The sequence below is a fragment of the Saccostrea echinata genome, unplaced genomic scaffold, assembly GCF_033153115.1.
Source record: "Saccostrea echinata isolate AGI-Se365-2 ecotype Australia unplaced genomic scaffold, CSIRO_AGI_Sech_v1 ptg000025l, whole genome shotgun sequence".
Taxonomy (NCBI): Eukaryota; Metazoa; Mollusca; class Bivalvia; order Ostreida; family Ostreidae; genus Saccostrea; species Saccostrea echinata.
In genome coordinates, this window is record NW_026889774.1 from 766,385 (window position 1) to 784,803 (window position 18,419).

General features: G+C 32.6%; 2 long non-coding RNA genes across 2 annotated transcripts; both read right to left on the reverse strand.

Annotated features, from left to right (window-relative positions):
- Positions 1 to 7,099: 7,099 nt before the first annotated feature.
- On the reverse strand, positions 7,100 to 8,141 carry LOC133192462 (uncharacterized). Its single transcript, XR_009721805.1, has 4 exons — positions 8,043 to 8,141; positions 7,716 to 7,760; positions 7,493 to 7,612; positions 7,100 to 7,187 (listed from the first exon to the last, which is right to left on the reverse strand). It is a non-coding gene; the product is annotated as an uncharacterized LOC133192462 (long non-coding RNA).
- A 167-nt stretch (positions 8,142 to 8,308) lies between these two features.
- LOC133192463 (uncharacterized) lies at positions 8,309 to 9,402 on the reverse strand. The gene is made up of 3 exons (XR_009721806.1): positions 9,357 to 9,402; positions 8,584 to 8,895; positions 8,309 to 8,375 (listed from the first exon to the last, which is right to left on the reverse strand). It is a non-coding gene; the product is annotated as an uncharacterized LOC133192463 (long non-coding RNA).
- Positions 9,403 to 18,419: the final 9,017 nt, after the last annotated feature.

The window sequence follows — 18,419 nt, forward strand, 5'->3', positions numbered from 1 at the left end:
TTATTCAATCATATAATAAAAAGGTTAGCTCCTGCAAAAAATCTCGATTTGATATTTTTATTTGTATCTTTGGTTTGACAGCAGAATTTTCCAATTTTATCACATTGAGTTATAAATGATTTTACATTACTGGATGAAAAATGGTCATAATGATAGAGCGTTTATCATGTTTTAAATAATACAATTTTTTCATTCATACAATAGGCTGCATGTATGCCTAGAATCAGATTGTTTCTCCTTATAGCATCCTTCACATTTCAAGACACCACAAAAAATGTGTCATTTATATATCAAGTATTTCCGTATTGTATGACTTGTCTCATCGTAAACTCTAAGCTTGCATATATTTATTTTGTTGTTGACTCATTGCCCTGCGACGTTCTTCTTCCCTGCACTTGAAACAATTAAAACAGAGACACGACGCCTCAGGGTCCGCATGATAGGCACACGGACAAAATTCACAGAAACACAGTAAGACCCTCAGTATCTCCAACATGCACAGGGTCATGTCAATAATAGCTACCACAGAAGTGACCACTCCATACCACTCCCGAAAATCCGCCACATAAAAAATGAACAAGGCGTGGACGAAGGTAGTTATTTTGAAAGATACAAAAATCAGTCTCCATATTTTAGGGTGGTAAGCATTTGCTATAGCCTCCCATTTCTTTCCGGCGATCACAGACAGTGTAATTAACAAAGCAAGAACAATGCCTACGTAACATAGAATGGGGATCTTATACGTGTCCGTCCATTCTGGGAGTCCGAGTTTGAGCCACAGGAATATCACTGCCCCTGCGTCTATTACATACCCGATCCAGACTCGAACAACGAATATAATCACCCACTTCTTTGGCTCCTCGCTGAGTTTTTTATCCACATATCTAGAAATAACACAATTAGCTAAGCATAGCACTATATCTCCGTTATTTCTACAACATTCCGACATTGCTGCTTACTCAGGTTTCGTTGTCTGTTTAAACCTACACACACTACATTCACCTAATGTAAATCATCTGACCAAGTCATTATTAGTAATATAACTTCTTTCAAGGGGTCCATATATACATGTAGGTCGAGTTCAAATGTTGAAAGTTTGCCTACGGACTTATTTTCCTTGTATTTTAGAAAATATACATGTAATGACCCCAGGTTACAGTATGTAGTCAATATATGAATTTATCAATTACCCCGGGTATGTCCTTTGTACTTTCACTTTTATTGACTTGTTCTGTACACAGTCATGCTCGATCGTAGAACGGATTTACCTCATGTTTGCTTTTTACGTTTCCAAGGGCAGCGACAAATAATTGATTCCTTTAAAATTCAATACCAGTGTACATAAAGTCTGTGTGGTATTCCAGAGAGTAAGAAAAAAATACTTGCGTATTCATGAAAAAGAAATTAATTACATGTATTCGTATAATGTAGCCAAGACTGCAGAAGTAATTTGGATGCACAAGAATGAATAATGATGTCAATGGAAAAAATAAAATGAATGAACATGTAAATTATAAACAAATTAATTATGATAATTAAATGAATGTTATAAATCTATAAAGCCCAGCTGTTTGCAAGCACACGTGGTAAATACTCGTACATGTATTCATGTATTGTGAAAATTTTTTATATTCTTGCAGATGGAATAATACACCAGTATGGGATCTGTCTAACATATGTAGTAATCAATGCAATTAGGTTTGATGACGATTACTTGTATATCATTATGCATGTACATTAGAATGCAAAACAATTAGACATGTATCATTCCAAAAAAAAAAATTATTCTCTATTTTCTTTTATATTCTAATCATTTTTTTTTTAATCTATTTATGTTTTACTTATATTTATTAATCTATATTTTTAATATTATTAGTTATACGTGTATAAATGTTTAAGACCACGGTGGAGATTCCTATTCTTACATAGTGCAATTACAATCTGAAAAGGAGGTTACAGCTAGTAAAATTCGATCCTTACTTGATCTACTCACCATGAATTAACAACGCTAAATATACGAATATATGTGGGGTGGGTGGGTTAAAGATTCTATAACTTTTATTATACTAAGGAGCGCAATATAAAGCCGTTAAAAATAGTTCATTACATAGGAGAGACAGGTTGCAAAGAACTTAACAATGAAAACTCTTAGGGGGGGGGGGGGGGTTATAGTATTTTGCTATAGTAAATGTTCCTTTAGATGTTGGTTGCCCCCCCCTTTTTTTTTTTGATGTTGTAAGGCCGATCACTGGCAAATTCCAATTTGGACAGTAAATTAGCTTCTTTTTTCTTCATTGCCAGATGTTTTGGGAAGTTGCCCCCCCCCCCCAATGCACTTTTGAAACCGTTGCTACGGGCCGGCCTTTGCAATATTGGAGCATCCAATTCTTCCCGTATCAACGCGAAGTCTCGAACGCTGGATTGTAAAATTTCATTCATCCATATTTTCGGGATTTGTATACCCCCGCCATTTAGTTGCAACTTTTTGAACAAAGTAATATATATCACATATGTACAAAGAAGTATATATACATAATTACTGTGTATAGGCTAATTCTGCCAGAAAAGGAAGTTTGATTGAGTGTCACTAAAGCTTTTAGAATGAAAGTCTGTGTGGAAAAAAAAAAACTGTTTCAGTTCAGCGTTCTATCTTCTTTGGAAGGGCGGGGATAGGGGGAGGGGGGGGACTAAAGTGAAGCCTTGTCTTCGATGTTTTGTAGAATTATTTCTATGTTTCAAACGTGTTACTTTAATTGATCAATTTAATTAATCATTTAACATGGAGTTGTTTAGTTTCTCCCGACTTTTTAGAACATTCAATTGCATTATAATTCTAAATTTAAATGATATAATTCAATTTTAATAATTTATTCAATTATAATTTTTAGTACATGTATTTATGATTTATAAAATACTGTATGGTATATATGCAGTGTTCAACAAAATACAAAAAGGCTGTAATCAAGTAATTATTACATACTCAGTATCTAGTTATGAACAATATCTGAATGAACTAAAAAACATAATGATGCAATAAAAAAAAAAACAAAAACAACGCAGTTTATGGCTTTAAACCGGTATTTATTATTTTGCTTTATGAACACGAGTGTTATAATACGGCATGCATATATATTCAAATTGATTTTTTTTAAAATCAATTTCCAGTGTTTGCAAATCAGTCTAGATATTACTACAACAATAGGCATAATATAATGAACGTATTCACCATCATACTTGATCTACTCACCATGAATTAACAACGCTAAATATACGAATATATGTGGGGTGGGTGGGTTAAAGATTCTATAACTTTTATTATACTAAGGAGCGCAATATAAAGCCGTTAAAAATAGTTCATTACATAGGAGAGACAGGTTGCAAAGAACTTAACAATGAAAACTCTTAGGGGGGGGGGGGGGGTTATAGTATTTTGCTATAGTAAATGTTCCTTTAGATGTTGGTTGCCCCCCCCCCCCTTTTTTTTTTGATGTTGTAAGGCCGATCACTGGCAAATTCCAATTTGGACAGTAAATTAGCTTCTTTTTTCTTCATTGCCAGATGTTTTGGGAAGTTGCCCCCCCCCCCAATGCACTTTTGAAACCGTTGCTACGGGCCGGCCTTTGCAATATTGGAGCATCCAATTCTTCCCGTATCAACGCGAAGTCTCGAACGCTGGATTGTAAAATTTCATTCATCCATATTTTCGGGATTTGTATACCCCCGCCATTTAGTTGCAACTTTTTGAACAAAGTAATATATATCACATATGTACAAAGAAGTATATATACATAATTACTGTGTATAGGCTAATTCTGCCAGAAAAGGAAGTTTGATTGAGTGTCACTAAAGCTTTTAGAATGAAAGTCTGTGTGGAAAAAAAAAAACTGTTTCAGTTCAGCGTTCTATCTTCTTTGGAAGGGCGGGGATGGGGGAGGGGGGGACTAAAGTGAAGCCTTGTCTTCGATGTTTTGTAGAATTATTTCTATGTTTCAAACGTGTTACTTTAATTGATCAATTTAATTAATCATTTAACATGGAGTTGTTTAGTTTCTCCCGACTTTTTAGAACATTCAATTGCATTATAATTCTAAATTTAAATGATATAATTCAATTTTAATAATTTATTCAATTATAATTTTTAGTACATGTATTTATGATTTATAAAATACTGTATGGTATATATGCAGTGTTCAACAAAATACAAAAAGGCTGTAATCAAGTAATTATTACATACTCAGTATCTAGTTATGAACAATATCTGAATGAACTAAAAAACATAATGATGCAATAAAAAAAAAACAAAAACAACGCAGTTTATGGCTTTAAACCGGTATTTATTATTTTGCTTTATGAACACGAGTGTTATAATACGGCATGCATATATATTCAAATTGATTTTTTTAAAAATCAATTTCCAGTGTTTGCAAATCAGTCTAGATATTACTACAACAATAGGCATAATATAATGAACGTATTCACCATCATACTTGATCTACTCACCATGAATTAACAACGCTAAATATACGAATATATGTGGGGTGGGTGGGTTAAAGATTCTATAACTTTTATTATACTAAGGAGCGCAATATAAAGCCGTTAAAAATAGTTCATTACATAGGAGAGACAGGTTGCAAAGAACTTAACAATGAAAACCCTTAGGGGGGGGGGGGTTATAGTATTTTGCTATAGTAAATGTTCCTTTAGATGTTGGTTGCCCCCCCTTTTTTTTGATGTTGTAAGGCCGATCACTGGCAAATTCCAATTTGGACAGTAAATTAGCTTCTTTTTTCTTCATTGCCAGATGTTTTGGGAAGTTGCCCCCCCCCCCCCAATGCACTTTTGAAACCGTTGCTACGGGCCGGCCTTTGCAATATTGGAGCATCCAATTCTTCCCGTATCAACGCGAAGTCTCGAACGCTGGATTGTAAAATTTCATTCATCCATATTTTCGGGATTTGTATACCCCCGCCATTTAGTTGCAACTTTTTGAACAAAGTAATATATATCACATATGTACAAAGAAGTATATATACATAATTACTGTGTATAGGCTAATTCTGCCAGAAAAGGAAGTTTGATTGAGTGTCACTAAAGCTTTTAGAATGAAAGTCTGTGTGGAAAAAAAAAACTTTCAGTTCAGCGTTCTATCTTCTTTGGAAGGGCGGGGATAGGGGGAGGGGGGGACTAAAGTGAAGCCTTGTCTTCGATGTTTTGTAGAATTATTTCTATGTTTCAAACGTGTTACTTTAATTGATCAATTTAATTAATCATTTAACATGGAGTTGTTTAGTTTCTCCCGACTTTTTAGAACATTCAATTGCATTATAATTCTAAATTTAAATGATATAATTCAATTTTAATAATTTATTCAATTATAATTTTTAGTACATGTATTTATGATTTATAAAATACTGTATGGTATATATGCAGTGTTCAACAAAATACAAAAAGGCTGTAATCAAGTAATTATTACATACTCAGTATCTAGTTATGAACAATATCTGAATGAACTAAAAAACATAATGATGCAATAAAAAAAAAAACAAAAACAACGCAGTTTATGGCTTTAAACCGGTATTTATTATTTTGCTTTATGAACACGAGTGTTATAATACGGCATGCATATATATTCAAATTGATTTTTTTTAAAATCAATTTCCAGTGTTTGCAAATCAGTCTAGATATTACTACAACAATAGGCATAATATAATGAACGTATTCACCATCATACTTGATCTACTCACCATGAATTAACAACGCTAAATATACGAATATATGTGGGGTGGGTGGGTTAAAGATTCTATAACTTTTATTATACTAAGGAGCGCAATATAAAGCCGTTAAAAATAGTTCATTACATAGGAGAGACAGGTTGCAAAGAACTTAACAATGAAAACTCTTAGGGGGGGGGGGGGGTTATAGTATTTTGCTATAGTAAATGTTCCTTTAGATGTTGGTTGCCCCCCCCCTTTTTTTTTGATGTTGTAAGGCCGATCACTGGCAAATTCCAATTTGGACAGTAAATTAGCTTCTTTTTTCTTCATTGCCAGATGTTTTGGGAAGTTGCCCCCCCCCCCCCCAATGCACTTTTGAAACCGTTGCTACGGGCCGGCCTTTGCAATATTGGAGCATCCAATTCTTCCCGTATCAACGCGAAGTCTCGAACGCTAGATTGTAAAATTTCATTCATCCATATTTTCGGGATTTGTATACCCCCGCCATTTAGTTGCAACTTTTTGAACAAAGTAATACATATCACATATGTACAAAGAAGTATATATACATAATTACTGTGTATAGGCTAATTCTGCCAGAAAAGGAAGTTTGATTGAGTGTCACTAAAGCTTTTAGAATGAAAGTCTGTGTGGAAAAAAAAACTGTTTCAGTTCAGCGTTCTATCTTCTTTGGAAGGGCGGGGATAGGGGGAGGGGGGACTAAAGTGAAGCCTTGTCTTCGATGTTTTGTAGAATTATTTCTATGTTTCAAACGTGTTACTTTAATTGATCAATTTAATTAATCATTTAACATGGAGTTGTTTAGTTTCTCCCGACTTCTTAGAACATTCAATTGCATTATAATTCTAAATTTAAATGATATAATTCACTTTTAATAATTTATTCAATTATAATTTTTAGTACATGTATTTATGATTTATAAAATACTGTATGGTATATATGCAGTGTTCAACAAAATACAAAAAGGCTGTAATCAAGTAATTATTACATACTCAGTATCTAGTTATGAACAATATCTGAATGAACTAAAAAACATAATGATGCAATAAAAAAAAAACAAAAACAACGCAGTTTATGGCTTTAAACCGGTATTTATTATTTTGCTTTATGAACGCGAGTGTTATAATACGGCATGCATATATATTCAAATTGATTTTTTTTAAAATCAATTTCCAGTGTTTGCAAATCAGTCTAGATATTACTACAACAATAGGCATAATATAATGAACGTATTCACCATCATCTAGATCATCATCAAAAATCATTTATCTTCTTCTCAATACCGACATCAAATATTAGCACCATGATTAGCTGCAAAAATTTTATAGCTTCATTATCAATATTTCAATATACATGCATAAGTCACTGCCTCATCCTTTGGACGGTCCTTGAAAAGAATTTTCTGAATCGAGCAAATAATCCAGTCCTCTCTGCAGCTTTTTCTTTCTTTCTCTGATAAAAAAAGAAGCTAGCTCATTAGGTGTATACTTTCGCTTCATATATAATATATATTGCAAGTCAATATGGCTTAAACACGTATTTTCAAAAGCTTAGTTTTATAAAAAAATCTTTCGACGTATAAAACCGAACGACACTTTGATACTGTACTTTTAATAAAGATATAGATATGTTATTCTACCAAATTATGAATTTTCTAAAGCCTTTCTCTAAGTTTCTACATATTAAGGCCAGATAGCGTATTCTGATACATCTTGAAACTCGCGATATCTGAATTTCTGCGAGATTTCGTTGCTTACATGTGTTCTGTTTCTGTAGAAGCAGGGGAAACACAGGTACATAGCACCTGTAAATGACTCTACACTGTCTTCCTGGTTCATCTCACAGCTTAACGAACACGCTTCATTGTCCTTTGTCATCTGCAAAATATAGTGCTGACATTTTAAACATATTAAGCAAATTGATACACTGATTGGAGAAAAGAGGTAAAAATTGAAAAAGAAGAATAAAACATGTTCTTACATTTTCTACAAGCCCAGAGGGGATTTTTTCTTCGTGCTCCTCATTCTACGATAAAAATAAAATAAGAAGTGTACTTGAATTTTACTAGGAAAGGCTTAAATGAAGGAAAAAAAAGTGAAATAAAGGTATGTTAAAAATTCTCATATAAGGACCCTATAGATGTACACAAAATAAGAAAATTGCTGGGTAATCATATATTTTTAAGAATTAAATGTGTTCATTCTCAACAGAACCTAGTGACCCAAAATAATGAAATAAATAAAAATGGCAGTATTAAATTGTCGAGCTTTTAGCAAACTTTGAAAAGAATTGAACTTTAGGCCTTACTTGAGCTCTGTTTCTGTTACAGCAAGGAAAGCACAAATACGTCGGCCTTGCGAGTGACTCGGCACTGTCTTCATAGTTTAACAGCTTGGACTCTTCTTTGCCGTTTGCAGTCTGCAAATACAGTCAATGGAGAAAATACAACAAATGAAGAAAAAAAACTTAAATTACAATAAAGTCACTAAATGAAGTTTTTATTTCAAAATTATCTTTGCATAATAAAGGTTTGGTAAAAGAATAAAGACGGCAAGACAAGTAAACAACCGTACCCTTTTTTCTTTAGTATAGCTTTGTCCATTAGTATAATTGTTGTCTGGAAATCCAGCTTTCAGTAATCTAAAAACCAGTTGCAAAAATAAAATAGTACACTTCGGAAGAATAAAAAATTGGTTCTTTGATTTTGGGAAGGGGGAGGGGGAGTGGGGAATTATTCTTTTGTATTAGTTTTATACATAATATTTAACAGTCAGAACCATTCGAACATATTTTTGTGTTGAATTTTTATCTGAAATTGTGTACAGAATCGAAAAGTAACTTGACTCACATTTTAATTTCTTTCTCTCGGATCTGTTGAAACAGCTCTTCCACTGTTAGCTCCTGCTGGCTTTGTGTTTGTGCGACTTCCTCTTTTCCCGGGAGTGCGACTGCTTCTTCTCCCCCCGAGAGTTCTGCTTTATCTTCTTCCGGAGGTGTGTCTGCTTCTTGTCCTCCTGACACCGCTTCTCCTCCTAACACCTCTTCCCTTCCTGACGCCTCTTCCTTTCCTAACTCAATGGACGCTTCTGATCCCGAAAGCACGACCGCCTCTTCACGTGAGGGTATTGTCACCCCTCCTTCCAGGGCTCCCCAAAGGTTTCTGTGTAATAAAATACGACATTATGTTCATGTACACGTACGAATCATTTCGTATTACAATACACTGTACATGTATAATTCAGGCCCGTAGAACTAGGAGGGGCAGGGGGCGGTTCCCACTTTTTTGAGTATAGAGTTTTGCTATAGTAAATTTTCATTTAGATGCCCCCCGCCCCCCCCCCCCCCCCCCACTTTTTGTCACTGTAAGGTAGGGTACTGGTAAATTCCAGGATTTGGGCAGTTAAGTTTTTTGGGGGAAGGGGGGTTAGCCCCCACTTTTTGGACAGTTTAGTCCACTTTTCTTTTTTGTTTGTGAGATTTTTTTTGGGAGCCCCCCCCCTATTTTTGAAATCATTGCTACGGGCCATTAATTACCAAGTACAGTTATGTACAAGTATATTTTTTTTGAATTCCATTTTTATGTATAACAAGTGCCTTATTTTAAATTTTCAAAGTGTATACCTTGCAATGATTGAATTTCTGTCTAAGGTCTCGACCCTTTTCTCCGCTTCGTTTTCCTTTTCCTGTCAGAAAATAAAAACCTTTAGATCTATATTTCACAAAAACAGTAATTTTTTAAAATAATTATATGCATATTAATGATCAAAGAACATTGAAATTCAATTGACAATGCTAAGCTTAAAACCGTAACTGTGAACAAACATATTATATTTAAAAATACTTTTTTTGCTAGAAATTGTAAATAAATCATAAATTAAATGATTTATTTAAGATCTTCGCCTAGCTGGAAGATACTATCCCCCAAATGGTCCCTCCTAAGTAATAATGTGCTAACTAGTAAATGCGCGTATTGTCGAATTCTATTTTTTTAGTTCCAAAATACGCGTTGACTTATATATTCAAAAATAAATCTTACCTCCATAATGGAAATTCTAGGTGAAGAACGATAAGTTGTTAACCCTATACACAATATGAACTTCTGACTACCAGAAAATGTATCAAAATTGATGACGTCACAATAGAAATATTATTCCGCAGGCTAACCATGACGTCGAAGGGCGCTGTTTCAGTAGTTCCATAGTTACTACGCAAGACAATATAGTAAAATATTTAAAAACTAGTATTCTTCATTCTAAAATGTGGATCATACCGATCCGTAATTTATTTTTTAGGACAAAAATTATTGTAAAGGTATTTTATAATCTGATATCAAGAAGGAACTCAATGTTGCCAAAAGACTAGTTATATCCCCCTCTTTATATGTACAAAGACTTGAACTTATAAATATTTGTAATAATAAATGTAAAAATTTTCAGTCCCTATCATATGATAATCAATTTCTTTGGCTCATGACTAATGAAGACTCTGAGATCCTAAGATCACTTGCTAGATTCCTTGATAATCTACCTTAACTGAAAAAAATTAAATATATTTGGGGATGTATATACATGTAGGAATGGCAATATATCATCTCTTCTGTTCTTTAATATGCATATATGTATCTTTCCAGCTACTTGACTATATGTTATTATTATATTACAATATGTATACTCGTATACATCTCTTGTAGATGCATTTATCAATGATTATACAATTAAGCACTGCTCATTATATTTAAGATCATGTTTGTTCTATCATTTGGATCTTCCTCCTTCTTTGTTTCATGTTTGTAAATCTTTTTTGCTCCTCCGGGGGCCCAAATTGGACTAATAAATCTTGTATCTTGTATCTTGTATAATTTAGGAAGCGGATTATAAAGCGTAAACTGACCCAAACCAGGTTATACGCGAATAATTTGGCCAAGAATTAGAGTCATTCCTTATAGTTTAATTTCAAAATCATTAAATAACTATGGGTGTAAAATTTCGTTGCTTTTTATTAGTTCAAATTTGCCGCTCAATAATACAACCGTAGTAACGGAAGTACCGGAAGTGATGGGAAGCGAGGGGAGGTAAAAACTGATACATAGGCCTAGCAGCCTTGTTGTTTGTTTACATGTGGTAAGATCGAATTATTGTTTGGTACATTCATTAAATCTGGAATTTTCCATGAATCCCGAGGACTGGAAATGAGAGGATTGTATGGATATAGATGATTCAGCTGGTTGTCAGGGGGGGGGGGGGGGTGTCCCCATACCAAACCAGGTTATACAGAAATAATTTGTGTTACTTTTTGGATATTAACCAATCAGAGGTTAGAATACAAACAAAATTAAATTATTATATTATAATAAAAAACAAACAAACTCCCAACTTCAATTGTTGCAAAGAAAATGTATCATTATACAACACTCGATAATTTTCTTCCATTTCCGTGTACTGTTGTACACGTATATATACATGTAATTGTGCTTTTATCTCATGAATTGACAGAAAACAGTCGTATGCATAAATTGAGGATATTATCAACGAAAAGAGTATTTCAAAAAAGTACAAAAAATTACATCCTTATGTATATGGCTGAAGCCAAGATTGTTCGATCTGCATCTCTCCTACTAGCGGTGATGACATGCCTCGGACAAGAGAACGTAGCAAACAAGATTATTTAATTGCTGGAAGAAGCGCTGTAATAAACAAAAAAATATGCGTTACTGAATAATTTTTCCAAAATGTAAATGTGTTTCTTGCATTGTTTTAAACCATCTTCTCCCCAGACCTGGAAGGGAAGGTCAAATCCGTCCATTGCTCTTCACATACCGGCTATATTACAAAGTAAAGCCATGGGATGTTAAATTTGAACATTGAGCTACGGTCCACAGAAGATTTTTTTTTAGGAGAAAGTCATTCATGAATCTCTTTTCTTCATTGCAGTATTAGTGGCTAAACTCATCAACAGAAGTAATTGATATCTATAACACCTTAACATCAGTTCTCTGTAAGGACCAAAATTTTACTGTAGGGCTGTGGCACACACCATGAGCGATTTTCATGAAACTTTTTCAGGTGATTAATGCCCATACATTATGACATAATCAACATTCAAAATTAAAGTTACTACCTTGGTTGCCATGGTAACGGGCTAATATAGATTTTTGCCACATTTACTTTCAATTCAAGCATAAAAATGCTATAATATACTTGATTTCATGTGGTTTCATCATCTTTATTATTTTGAGATAATTCATACATTATTTGAATTGAACAAATGAAGCACTATATAACACAATAAAAAAAAATTCCACAAGTCACTGCAAATTCTTCAATTGATGGCTCAAAGATGACCAAAGTCTTACATTTTGAAAATGGTCGTTTTTACCCTATATTTCAAGAAGTCTTTCAAGAAATGCAGGCAATTCAAGAAAAAATCACCTGAAATTTTAGAAACACCATAATAATATTAGTTAACTTTTATGAAAAGTAGAGTGGGGATTTTTTTCGTTTTCGGTATTTTTAACTTCGAAAATTGGCATTTTGCCAGATAATATTTTTTTTCAAAATGTTACTGGTTGTTTTACAAAATTTCTTTTCCAAACATTTTTCTCACGATAAGTAAGACAAACGGAATGATAAGTAAATATTATTAAAGATAATAAATAAGATGAAACAAAATTAAATGAATTATTATTGTTTCTCTATGATCCTTTACAAAGGGCAGGTAACTCAAAATCTAAAGAAAATTAGCTATTCAACTTTTCACTGCAACTTATTTCAGTAAACAACATTTTCAAATACTAGATAAAAAATGGAAAAAGATAATGGATAAAAACTCTAATGATATTTTTCAACCAAAAAAAAAATAAAATAATAATAATAAATTATTACATTTTCATGCATAGGTAGGTAGATATTAATTTAGCAGGGTTGAAATTTGATAAGCTAATGTTAATTTCCTCCATTTAAATTTTGCTTGTTCCCAGATGCATATCTTTAGATATCAATTTTATTTGGATAAAGAAATTTAGAATTATTTAGACTGACCATAAATTAACACCCCATTAAAAATAAAACCATTAATGTATATTCTTACAATCAGAAAACATACACATATATATTCATGTGTATATGTATAATTTTATCGTTACTTTTAAAAACAGTTTTTTTCTTTTTTCAAATTATTAATCAAGCAAGAATCTACATCTAAACATTATCCAAAATGTGTATTTAGAGATAAACAAAATGTAGAAAATAACTGCTATATAGCAATTTTGTAGACAATAGAAACAGCTAGGCTTGATGTTTCCATGATTTCTCTTTACATCAGAGGTTGGCCATTACGTGGTGTTGTGTCTGACCAGTCAAGAAGAATTTTAAATGGGTTTGAAAAGTAAAACTTGAAATAATCATCTTCATCTTTTCCCCTGGAATAAAAAACATACATGTACTTTAATTAAAAGTCAATTGTTTAATATCTACTACATTTTTCATGTGATAACAAATACAAGTATATAAGCAATATATATTTTTATTAAAATGTATATAATACTAAGCTAGTAGTTAGTATTTACACCTCCAAATAAATTGCCTCAGAATTCCTGCATGTGTACTTTAAAAAGCAGGCTTCCTATCACAGGTACTTGGGGACGGGACCCCCTCCCCCCCCCCCCCCCCGCTTCCCTGCGTTCCATACCCCAAGGGTTCTCCCCGACTTTTTTTAATATTAAATTGTTTTCTATGACGAATTCACAAAGTTTTTTTTTTTAATTGACTTTAGACATAAACATACATACATACACATACACAAACACAGACACACCACGCTGGAAAGCTTACATACAGATTTTTTAGGAATAAACATGAAATAAAAAAAAATATGAATACACAAGATATACTAAAATAATAATGTAGATGACATAAATTTATCTATATGTTTATGTTTTCAAATATCTGGTTCCAGTTAATCCATCTTCTTTTATAGTTTATACACATGAAGTTCATTGTTTTATTTATTTTTATAAAAATTCATACTGTTGGATACTAAAAGAGAACTTTTAGTATGAGAAAGTATGAATTTTTATAAAAGGTTAGTTTTAAATTATATTTTGGATTTTTCAATTGTAATACTTTGTGAATGTGTCATAGAAATATATTTTATTAAAAAAGTCGGAGAGAACCCTTGGGGTACGGAATGCGGGGGAGGGGGTACCATCCTCAAGCACCTGTTCTTCGTATTTTATCGCCTTTAACGCAGACAACAATTTGCTAATTAACGAATATCGTAAATAAACCATTAATAAATACAATACATGGTGCAGACTTATGTAGCGCTAATTCATGACTACGCCAACCACTCCATACCCATTGATTGCGCTAAATTTTGAATACGCCAATTTATGTACACATACAGTATTTTCAGTGTAGCCAATTGCAAGGTAAAAGTAACTGAAACAATTTACCATCACCTACTCCAAAAGCTGTCCCCATGCTCGAACAGAATCTTCTCCAAAAGAATATTGCTCAGTTAAGATACTGTCCGATGTTCAGTTCTCACGGTCAATTGCAAGGTTTCTTTCTCCATAAGTTAATTTTGTAACTGCCTCCTGCTTCTGGTATTTAGCCTTTGTGTTGAAATAAAGATGATAAAAACACAAGAATAAAGGTTCTCTTTATGTACCGGTATCTTTTCATCTTCTTTTTTTCAAAGCACCAGTACATCTAAAATATTATGAAAATATTTTTTTTCAAATTAAAGAAATCCATTCTTATTGTCAATCATGAATATATACATTTACATGGGTATATTATATTTATATCTTATTAGTGTATATTTATAGCTGCAGTTAAATTATTCTCTATTGAGAAGCTGATGGCTCGTTTTAATACTCCCCCTCAGGGGGAGTATTAAAACGAGACATCAACTTCTCAATAGAGAATACAGTTAAATATGTTTTGTTCTTTTACAGTGAATCTGAATTATATGACTCCTTTTTAGGCTAAAATTTTTTTTATGTGTTTCCGTTAAGTCGACCATCTCTAATTTTTACCCAATACCTACCGGTACTAATTTTTTGGCCAAATAAGATTTTAAACTGTACCACTGGCGGATTTAGAGGGGGGGGGGCAGTCCCCCCTTTTGTATCCAAAATATACATCAGGTTTAATAAATCAATTTTCTGGTGTGGCCTTGAGCCCCTACCCCGACACCAAACTGGTCCCTCCCCCTTTTCAAGATTCCTGGATAAGCCACCGTGTACAACGTTACCAAAAATATATGTTTTTTTAAATATTAAATTGCCTTGTGTATATTTTTCATTACATACAAACCTACATCTTCTATAACATTCTCCTCCTTTTGATAAACTTTGTAGTTACGATTTGCCAAAGTAAGTTGCTTTCTGAAGCAAGCAAACATTCCTATATATAATGCAAATATATTACTAAGATTTATATCTGGAATGTCCTGCTAACATGATGATCTTTGAATATAGACCAATTAAGTCTATTATATAAAAAAATATTTCATTTAAAAATTATGTCAATTTAATTGAAAAAGCTTCTTACATGTAGTTTTTATACAAAATGAATATTTGAAAAAATTCAAATTTATACCTGTGCCTAGGGTTGTTCTAACCATTCCCACTGACCGCCGTATCTTCTGCTTGTTGTATTCCTCCAATAGCATCTTGCATTTTTCTCATGGGTTTTAGAGAGTACATGGAATCCCACATGATGGGAATGCAAGTCAGACTTCATAAAATTTGTTTCAATATATTTTGCAAAGTGAATTTGACTTTAAAAATCTATTATTAATAAAGACCTGTACATCATTATCAAGTTGAATGCTGAGAAAGCAGTGTCTCCTTCTTTTGATGACTTACTTTGTCATTCACACCTGAATTCCATTTTAAAAAGTTGAAAAACACATCATTTTTCTGTTATTGTTTCATGTTTATTTTTCTGGCGTCTGTTTTTGCCACATGTTGTTATAAACTTCTTTAGACTTCAATACAGGAGAGTCAACAAAGGGAAATAACACCAGTTTAATTTTTTTGTCTTCAGTGCAAAAGAGTCAGCAAAGGGAAATAACTCTAGGTTAATTTTTAGGAAAAGTTATAATTTGAGGGGATTGGAATATGACTTTTAACTGATTTCCCCACCTCAAATCTTTTTTGCATCTTTTAGATCTAAGCTCGATCTTACTAAAAATATCTTTTTTCTAAGTTTCAATTGCCTGCAAAAATTAATATGCATATCAAGAAATAGGCGCCTTTATATTCATTTTTATGACAAATTCATGTAAATTGATCTGTATCATATTAAAAACCTTGGGTTAAATTGAATAAAATTTAGATGCACAGAAACTTTAATTACTTAGCTATAAAATGAAACCCATGTTATGTTGATAACTTTCCTACATTGAGGAAGCACGAAATTATTTTACGTGGTGATGACAATCAGGTCAGTTTTGCCATAACAAAATATTTCAAAGTCGTTGCTATGGAAACCAAGGAGGTACTGTCCAAAATTTACCCACCGATAGTCTTTATATAGGGCACTCTCTAATATTATAGTGATAAAATAAAATTCCATGATAGTGCGCGGCCAAGCATTTTTGGTCCTTACAGAGAATTGATGTTAAAAAGCAAGGATTAAATTCAAATTTCTCTTTTCATTGCAGTAATAATGGGTAAACTCATAAAAAAAAAATCATCGATATTTTTCAAATTAAAGCAATATAAGCTGCATTTTTGAGAATTTTATATTTTGCTTTAAATGTACTGTTTTGATGATCAATTAGACCAAAATAAAGTATTAAATTGTTCAGATTTCTGTACAATGGAATGTATAGTATTATATAAGAAATCAATAATGTACAGGACGACAATAATGTGATTTTGCTTCAATCAAAGGTTATAAATAGTTCTTCTATCACAAATATAAACAACAGAAGTTAATAAACGTTCTTTATTCTCTCACTGAATTACATGTAGTTAATTACAATATTGCAACAAAAATTTCCGATATCAAAGTTGCAGCTCACTCGTATTGCTTTAAAAAGCAAAGATTAAATTCACATTAGGGTGGTATGTCACATCAAACTCTTGCACAGTTCCAGGAATTTTTCCCGGGGAGGGATGGAGGTGAGGGGAATGGGGTTCATACCCACTGAAATAAAAAAAAAAATCAATCGTCCAAATCCGAAAAAGCTATTTCGTGGAGGAGGGGGGGGGGGGAGCAAGTATTAATCTCTCCTTTCCATTTTACCAGTGGTCCGTGTTTATTAAGGGGAAGAGGGTCCGTGTTTTCTAGGAGGGTCCACGGTTATCCTTTCCTTTCTTTGCTACACTAATTTGAAAACTTTGAAAATGCCGGGTTGGTGGGAGTCCGGATTTCTAAAAATTCTTTTTCAACATTTCAAAGGAGTAATATATGGGTGCCCAATCACACCCGGTAGGTGGTCACACCCGATAAGATGTGGTTATTTTGTGGTTGGTAGATGTGGTTATTTGCGGTGGTAGGTGGTTTTCATGGTTAATTGTGGTTATAATGATAAGTGGTAATTTGTGGTGGTAATGGAGTAGCCTTAAACCTAGATGAATTTGAAGCACTGGTGGAAACCTTAACCGATATAAATGATGACATCCCTTTTTCCATGTCAATACTCTCATCAAAGCGGACTTAATGACTACGAGCATTGCACTCAATCTGCACCAATGAATTGATCAGTTGGAGTACAATGCTCATGTCTTTACTGATAAAAAAAATATATAATTAATCCAGTGATTGGAATTAATTAATTGAATTTTACAATATATCATAACAAATGTTGAAATATATATCTTAATAGATGTTGAAATAGGTAATATATAAAAGTAATAAACTAATTTGTTTAAAACCATCAATAATAAATATTATAAAAGGGAGGTCAACATTACCGCTACATTGCAAAAAATTTCAACTCATTACCGCTACATTTCTTCGAAATTTCGGGTGATCAAAAAATATGAGTATGAAATTAAAAGGTACAAAGGTAGTGACTTTATACTAGTGTAAATGCAAAATATTCCTGAGTTAGTTTATATACAAAATTGCACCAATATGTAGTAAAACAAAATATGACTGACTGACACAAAATAATATCACTATGAAATTGGGTGGTACAAGGGAAGTGATTTATAAAATTAATGTCATTCGACAATTGTAAATACAAAATGTTCCATGGTTTTTCAAAAAGCACCAATGCGAGTGTAAATAAAACTGTGGTAATATACAAATATGATGGGTATAAAATTGAATGATGATAAAAGAAAATGGGTGATTATTGTAAAATATGTAAGTGCTTAAAATATAACATTGGTACATAAGGGCAAATATACTTAGTTTTAAATGAGAGTAGCTGTTACATGTAAATGCCTGACATGAGTATGATATTGGTATACAAGGGTAGTCAGAAAATCTTGCAGTTACATATGTGTACTAAATACAAATGTACTTCATAATCCAAAAAAGCACATTTCTACCATCACTTCTGTTACAAAATTTACTTGTAAGTAACAATATCCGTATACACTAGCACACGTACACTGAGAAAAAATATTAATTGGAAGAAAAAGAGTCTAAATAAACAACCTAACGATACAATTTATCTATCAAAGTAAAAAAAAAAAATTTACAATAGCTTAATATG